This window comes from Colobus angolensis, unplaced genomic scaffold (genome assembly GCF_000951035.1).
Source record: "Colobus angolensis palliatus isolate OR3802 unplaced genomic scaffold, Cang.pa_1.0 Scaffold251, whole genome shotgun sequence".
In the NCBI taxonomy this organism is placed as follows: domain Eukaryota; kingdom Metazoa; phylum Chordata; class Mammalia; order Primates; family Cercopithecidae; genus Colobus; species Colobus angolensis.
This window is the reverse complement of record NW_012115722.1, coordinates 4,796,466-4,804,940: the sequence shown is the minus strand read 5'-3', so window position 1 is coordinate 4,804,940 and position 8,475 is coordinate 4,796,466. Positions and strand designations below refer to the sequence as shown.

General features: G+C 44.1%; 1 pseudogene; it reads left to right on the top strand.

The window, feature by feature from the left end:
• Positions 1-4,098: 4,098 nt before the first annotated feature.
• Positions 4,099-5,776, top strand: LOC105514968 (annotated as a pseudogene).
• The last annotated feature ends 2,699 nt before the right edge of the window (positions 5,777-8,475 follow it).

Below are 8,475 nucleotides of genomic sequence, written 5' to 3'. Positions count from 1 at the left end.
ACTTTGGGAAGCTGAGGCAGGTGGATCACCTGAGGTCAGGAGTTTGAGACCAGCCTGACCAACATGGTGAAACCCTGTCTCTACTAAAATACAAAAATTAGCTGAGCATGGTGGAAGGTGCCCGTAATGCCAGCTACTTGGGAGGCTGAGGAAGGAGAATCGCTTGAACCTGGGAGGTGAAGCTTGCAGTGAGCTGAGACGCGCCACTGCACTCCAGCCTGGGCAACAGAGTGAGACTCTGTTTCAAAAAAAAAAAGAAAAGTTTTGAATTGTGGAGTCTTTCAGATTTTTGATTTTCAGTTTTGAGATGCTCAGCCTACCCTATTTCAACTTGCTCCCTCACCCCCACAAAGGATTATTTTGAAGTAAACCACAGACATCACTTGATATAGAAATATTCCAGTAACTATCTCCAAAAGTTAAGAAAAATTTTACATATAACCACAACACTGTATCATACCTGAAACGCTAATAACTTTGTAGCAAATTTATACCAAATATTCTGCTTAAACTCCTCCAGCTGTCTCATAAACGTATCCTTTAGAGTTGGGTTATTTGAATTGAGATCCAGAAAAGGATACTTGAATAGTAGCAGTTTCATAACCTAAGACCTAGGTTTCTGAAATCCCTGTTTCTGAATTCTATCTGATTACATATGTGACCTCAATTTATGCATATGGAATACATTTTCAATAAATGACATACAATTAATGGATGGATGGGTACAGAAATTTTTTTAAAAAAGGAGAGAGATAACAAAATGACGTACAGTGACTTCCGCTGAAAGCTTCCACAATAAACCAGCAGCATTATCATGGTGAACATCACTACCATCTCTTCACGTGCTAACAGCCACATAGGAAATGGGACTCCAGCACACAAGCCACAACGCATCCTTAGAGAGAGAGCACCCAGTCCCGATGACAGCACGGGGTTAGGAAGGAGACCTCGGGAAGACAGTGAAATGGGTATGTTTAAATGTATGCAGCAATAGACAAAGATGTTGGACATTAGGGAAAAAATAATGACAAATTGATGGGAAACCAAGATAAGAAAAAAAGGCAATTACTGACTCCAAGAACAGAGGAAGGATCTGTGGTTTAGTGGGCTTCTTAGTTCAGCAGTGAGCAAAATTTGCATTGTCCTAGAAATGTAGTGTGATTTGATGTAATAGAGAATTCCGGTACAATTTTGTTGGGCAAAGGAGAAATGGAGGAGAGAGTTTTGGAGAGCTTACCTATCAGACCTTACCCATCAGACCAGCAAGTCAAGAGATAACACATGATACTGATAAATTAGAAAGAGTGATAGCTTATCATTTGGGAATACAGAGATAACAAGAGAAACAGAAGGGGCTGGACTGTTTACTTCCCACAGAGGGCTTGGGATTCTAGAGAAGGCAAGAACCTGCTGTTCTTTTCTTTTCTTTCTTTCCTTCTTTCTTTCTTCCTTCTTTTTCTTCTTTCCTTTCTTCCTTCCAGACTCCCTTCCCTCCCCTCCCCTCCCCTTCCCTTCCCTCTCTTCCTCTTCTCTTCGACTGAGTCTTGCTATATTGCCCAGGCTGGTCTTCAACTCCTGGATTCAAACGGTCCTCCTGCCCTGCCCCCCAAGTACTATGATTAGAGGCATGAGGCACCACATCTGGCCCTTAACTTTTTAAATTGAGTATGCACATGAAATACTTTTTTCTCAGTGAGGTGCCTAAGTGTGAGTTTGCTAGATGGAGTAATTTATTTCACAAGTGGGCAAACAGGTATAGAAAGCATACTGACCAATTTGGGAACCCTTCCCCTGCTCTCATATTTAGTCATTTACTATGTTCCTCCTTTTACCTGGTGTTATCTATTAATTAAAACTTTGATGTCCTCAATTAACTAGCTCTTAGGTATCTATCAGCAAATTCAGTAGGAGACAGCGTATTGCAGTTATTACAAACTAAACTCTGGAGCCTGACCATGTAGGTTAAATTCTGTGTGTCACTTATGAATCATGTGCTGTGCTCTTAGGCAAGAGGCTTGCCCTCTCTGTGCCTCAGTTCTCCCGTCTCTAACATGGGGCTATGGACATTTTGTGGTATTGTTGGTGGATTTAGTAGCTTAATATATGCAAAGCTCTTAGACCAGCATTTGGCACATATCAAGGGATCAATAAATAGTGACTGGCTGGGCGCAGCGGCTTACGCCTGTAATCCCAGCATTTTGGGAGGCCAAGGCAGGAGAATCGCTTGAGCCCAGGAGTTCCAGACCAGCCTGGACAATGTGGTGAGACCCCATTTCTACAAAAAATACAAAAAAATTAGCTGAGTGTTGTGGCGCATGTCTGTAGTCCCAGCTACTCAGGAGACTGAGGCCGGAGGATTGATTGAGTCCAGGAAACTGAAGCGAGCTGTGGACAACAGACTGAGACCTGCTCTCAAAAAAAATAAAATAAATAATAAATAAATAAATAAATACTGACCATCAGCAAGACGCTCTCTCTCCAAATAGGGAGTGCAACCCATTAAAATTAACAGTGAATTTGGAGGCTGGGCACCGTGGCTCATGTCTGTAATCCCAGCACTTTGGGAGGCTAAGGCAGGCAAATCACCTGAGGTCAGGAGTTCAAGACCAGCTTGGTCAACATGGTGAAACCCCATATTTACTAAAAATACAAAACTCAGCTGGGCGTGGTGGCAGACGCCTGTAATCTCAGCTGCTCGGGAGGCTGAGGCAGGATAATTGCTTGAACTCGGGAGGCAGAGGTTGCAGTGAGCCAAGATCACACCATTGCACTCCAGCCTGGGTGACAGAGTGAGACTCCGTCTCAAAAAAAAAAAAAAAAGAAAAAAAGAAAAAGAAAAAACAACTTTACATATAATGAAATGCATCCATTTAAGCTGTACAGTGTGAATTTTAGTAAATGTGGCCCCTGTGTAACAATCACCACGAGCAAGACACAGAATATTGTTATCCTCTTAAACATTTCCTTTGTCAGGTCCCATCCCCCAATTCCTGGCCTTGGGAAACTACTGTCCTGCTTCTATCACTGTAGATTTGTCTTTTCTAGAATTTCATGCAAATGACATCATAGTATAATTATGCAGTACAATAATCCTGCCTCTGGCTTCTTTTGTTCAACATGCTTTTGATTTTTTTTTTTTTGTCAACATGCTTTTGAGATTTTATCTATGTTAACACACATGTTGGCAATTTGCTCCTTTCTTTATTTATCCATTTACAGGTCGATGGGCATTTGGCTTGTTTTCAGTTTGGGACTATAATTCATAAAGGTTCTATGAATAATCATGTACAAGTCTGCATGGATACATCACTTTCCTTGGGAATACCATGGAGTCAAATTGGTGGGTCATGAGCTGCCTATGCATGGCATGTAGCTTTATCAAAAACCATCAAACTGACCAGGTGCAGTGGATCATGCCTGTAATCCCAGCACTTTGGGAGCCCAAGGCGGGAGATCACCTAAAGTCAGGAATTCCAGACCATTCACCATGCCCGGCTGTTTTGTTGACTTTCAAGTAAATAGAATGTCCTTGACCAGCTGCAGTGGCTCATGCCCGTAATCTGAGCACTTTGAGAGGCCAAGGCAGGAGGATCGCTTGAGACCAGGAGTTTGAGACCAGCCTGGGCAGCACAGAGAGACCTCATCTCTACAAAAAATTTTTAAAACCACTAGCCAGGCATAGTGGTGTGCGCCTGTAGTCCCAGCTACTCAAGAGGCTGAGATGGAAGGATCGCTTGGGCACAGGAGTTTGAGACTGCCGTGAGTATGATGGCGCCACTGCTCTCCAGCCTGGGCTGCAGAGTGAGACCTTGTCTCAAAAACAAACAAACAAAAAAACCCAAAAGGATATCTTGGCACACTGGAGCAAAAGAAGTTAATGCCGGTTTTGATCACAACCATGTAAGGTGTGTCACTTTCCAAAGTTCGGATGAGTTAGATGGGATTTAGGGTAATATGTATTAGGATTAAATCCTACCAAGCAGGGTGGTACTGAGGGTGTGGAAAGGGTGGGGTGAGGGGGCAAGGCTGTGAGAGGGCAACAAAACTCTCCTCCTGTCACCCCACAGTGTGGGACGGCATGAATGTGGGGTGGGAGGGATGTCAGTCTTCTCTGAGGAGGCACAGGAGCAGGCGCTTGGGGTTGAGCAACTCACAGCAGAGCATGCAGACCTGGTCCCTATGGCTCATTCACCACAGCAAGCACCCAGGCCCATGGTCACCGCGTGGTAGCTGGAGCTGCAGAGAGCAAAGCCAAACAGGAGGCTTACTTTTCTCACCTTGCCAGTGAGACCACCTGGGCAACATGGTGAAACCTTGCCTCTACTAAAATACAAAGCAAAAGGAAGGGGCCGGAGCTTACAAAAGATTTGCACCGGTCATAGCGGAGGCTTTTAAGCATGTTTCAAGTGATACTGATGAGAGTTGTAAGAAGCATATTGGAGGCCGGGCACGGCGGCTCACGCCTGTAATCCCAGCACTTTGGGAGGCCGAGGCGGGCGGATCCAAGGTCAGGAGATCGAGACCACGGTGAAATCCCATCTTTACTAAAGATACAAAAAATTAGCTGGGCGCAGTGGCGGGCGCCTGTAGTCCCAGCTACTTGGGAGCCTGAGGCAGGAGAATGGCGTGAACCCGAGATGGAGCCACTGCACTCCCGCCTGGGCAACACAGCGGGACTCCGTCTCACAAAAAAAAAGGAAAAAGAAGAAAGAAAAAAAAGAAGCATATTGGAAGACTGTTGTCTGTTTGGGAAGAAAGGTCTGTTTGTGCAAATGATGTATTTAGAGGCCAGGCATGGTGGCTCACGCCTGTAATCTCAGCACTTTTGGAGGTCAAAGTGGGAGGATCACTCAAACTCAGAAATTTGACACCAGCCAGGACAACATAGATAGACTCCATCTCTAAAAAAAAAAAAAGAAAAAAAAAAGTCAGTTGGACATGGTGGTGTGCTCCAGTGGTCCCAGCTACTTGGGAGGCTGAGGTGGGAGGATCGGTTGGGCCCAGGAGGTTGAGGCTTTGAGTCATGATCACACCACTGTACTCCAGCCGGGGCAACAGAGCAAGACTCTGTCTCAAAAAAAACACAAACAAGCAAACAAACAAGAAACAATGAAGTAATGTATTAGAGCAAATTAAACAAGCTCTGTGAGGCAATAAGAAGCCTACAAAGTAAATTTATAGACAGATAAAGATGAATGAAAATGAAAACTTTTCCTCTCTGGGATCTGCAAGTGAGCCACCACCACAGACTCTAAATCTCATGAGAGCATTATAAAATCTAGAAAATGCAGCCTTGGGTGATGCAGCAGTTCACTAGAGGATCGCTTTTTTGCCTGCTGTAGACCAAGAAGTATCTCTACTAGAATAGCAGATAAAGAACCTGGAGAAAGGCTTTCTAAAGTGATGGATGCATGTATGTTGCCAGGAGATTACAATGGCAGAATGGCAGCAGAAATAGATGAGAGGAAGCAACTCACGCGAATGTTAGCACATTTTCTTCATTGTCCAATGGAAGCCCTTGCAGAGAAAGCATAAATTGGAAGAATACAAGTGCAAGTGAGCCAGAGTTTCCCTGGTGTGCAAAGAATTCAGGTCCCTGATCCAGAGCCTGACAGACTAATCTCGATGACCCAATGTCACTGGCAGCCGCATGCACCTGCCCTTTGCAGGGACATCTACGTTGAAGATTAATGGACCAGGTTCTTTCCTGGTCCCAAGACTGCAAGAGGTGGAGACAGGTGGAGAGTCCTGTAGTGGTATTTTTGCATATTTTTGAGAGAGAAACACTAGCACAAGAAATGACAATTAGTAAAAATGTTCAAAATGTTGGTTTGTTTACTATTTTCTTGGTAAGTTAGCATGAATTAGTTTTGGGGTGGTGGGGTTTTGAGACAGTGTCTTGTTCTGTCATCCAGGCTGGAGTACAGTGGCATGCACCTGACCTATCACTTCGTTTAAACAAAGTGATGGGCTGGGCCTGTAGTCCCAGCACTTTGAGAGGCCGAAGTGGGCGGATCACTTGAGGTCAGGAGTTAAAGACCAGCCTGGGCAACATGGCAAAACACCATCTCTACTAAAAATACAAAAATTTGCCGGGCATGGTGGCACATGCCTGTAGTCCCAGCTACTTGGGAAGCTGAGGAAAGAGAATCGCTTGAATCCAGGAGGTGGAGGTTGCAGTGAGCCGAGATGCACCACTGCACTCCAGCCTGGGCAACAGAGCAAGACTCTGCCTCAAAAAAAAAAAAAAAAAAAAAAAGATGATCTGTGTGTATTAATAAGCTCACAAATAGTGATTATTTTTAAAAGGTCTTTTGGTAATTTTGTTTTTTTATCCAGGGTCTTGTGAGAAATCTCATGTTTCTGTTTCTTCATATATTTTCAATTGTTTTTCTTTATTTTCTTCACTGTCTAATCACTGTATACTATGTAATTCCTAAAGGAGAAAAACCAATCAGAGTTGGTTGAGACTTTATTTTGGTATAGTTAGGACTGGATTGTAGATGAGACTAAATGTCTCAACATAATCTTAGGTTTGAACAAAGATTATCCCCCTTTTCCCCAAACAAAGTATGGAATCTGTCTCCGTGCCTTTGATTCCATATTCCCTAGAGACTGATCATTTGATATTAAACATGGAGGTCATTAGCCAGGCATGGCGGCACACACCTATAGTTCCAGCTACTCAGGAGTCCGAAGCAAGACAATCGCTTGAGCTGAGGAGACAAAGGTTGCAGTGGCCAAGATCATGCCGCTGCACTCCTAGCCTGGGTGACAGAGGGAGATGCTGTCTCAAAAAAAAATAAATAAATAAATAATAAATAAATAAATAAAAAATAAGAATATTTCATTATATGCAGAATTTTATGAAATTCAAAATGTAGCATTTAAAGAGTTTTATTGGAACACAGTTGTGCTCATTCTTTACATATTACTTTTGTGCTACAATGTTAGAATGAAATGATATTGACAGAAACTGTATAGCCCACAAAGTCTGAATATTTTCTATCTAAACCTTTACAGAAAAGTTTGCTGGCCCCTGCCCTAGACCGTAGCTCAGCCTGTCTCTCATGTGCTATACAATCTTGGCCAAACAACCATACCTCCCTGGGCCTCATCACTTAAAAACCAGGGGTAAAATTTCTCTCCCGAGATGGGTGCCTCATTAGTTTTCTATTGCTACACAACAAATTATTATCTATTTAGCAGTTTAAAATACCATCTATTTATTATCTCATATTTCTGGAGGTTAGAAGTCCAGCTGGAGTCAACTGAGTTCTCTGCGCAGGGTTTGTCAAAGTCAAAGGCAAAGTGTTGGCTGGGCTGGCCTCTTGTCTGGAGGCTTAGGGGAAGAATCTGCTTCCAGGGTAATCCAGGTTGTTGGCAGAATCCAGGTCCTTGTCGTAGGACTGAGGTCCTCATTTTCTTTCCAGCAGCCAGGGGGCCAATCTCTGCTCCTAGTGGCTGCCCCCTGGCCCCCTCCAACCCAGCAATGGAAAACCTCCCTCAAGCCAAGTCTGCCTCATGCCTTGAACCTGTCTGACTGCCTTTTCTACCACTAGCCAAAGAAAACTCTCTGCTTTTAAAGGGCTCCCATGATTAGATTAGACCCACCCATCTCCTACCTTAAGGTCTGCTGATTAGTAACCTGAATTTCATCTAAAAATTCCTCTTGCCCTGTCACATAATCAAAACATTAACATCAGAGGGCAAAGGCTATGAGAGCCATCTCAGAATTCTGCCTTCTGCAGGTGCTGTGGCAAGGAAGACAGAATATGTATGTTGTGAACACTCATTAGAGGAGCACGCTTGATTGCCAGGTGCCGCGGCGCTGGACGTAGAGAGCAGGACACATGGACAGATGGTGTGTTGACAAAGAATTTGAAAGCAACCCAGATGGTGACAAGAGCTTGTCTCTGAATGCCCCTTTTGGGGGTCACTAAAAATGCCCTTGTTAGTTGGACCAACAAGGAGACTTCAAAGAGATGACATCTGAGCTGGGTTGTGATATACGTAGGATGTCAACAGGCAGAAAAAGGGCAGGGACTGGGAGTAAGGAAAGAACGTCTGCTCAAGGCACAACACTGATTACCAAAGATTTTATCATCCTTATGTTGGCAGTGGACATAATTTTAACCTTTTGTATAAGCCAGACTGTGAAGGAGTATTAGCAGAATAAAAGCATCTATTGGGCCGGGTGCAGTGGCTCATGCCTGTAATCCCAGCACTTTGGGAAGCCGAAGCAGGTGGATCACCTGAGGTTGGGAGTTAGAGACCAGCCTGACCAACACGGAGAAACCCTGTCTCTACTAAAAATACAAAATTAGCAGAGTGTGGTGGCGCATGCCTGTAATCCCAGCTACTCAGGAAGCTGAGGCAGGAGAATTGCTTGAACTCAGGAGGCGGAGGTTGTGGTGAGCCGAGATCGCGCCATCGCACTCCAGCCTGGGCAACAAGAGCAAAACTCTGTCTCAA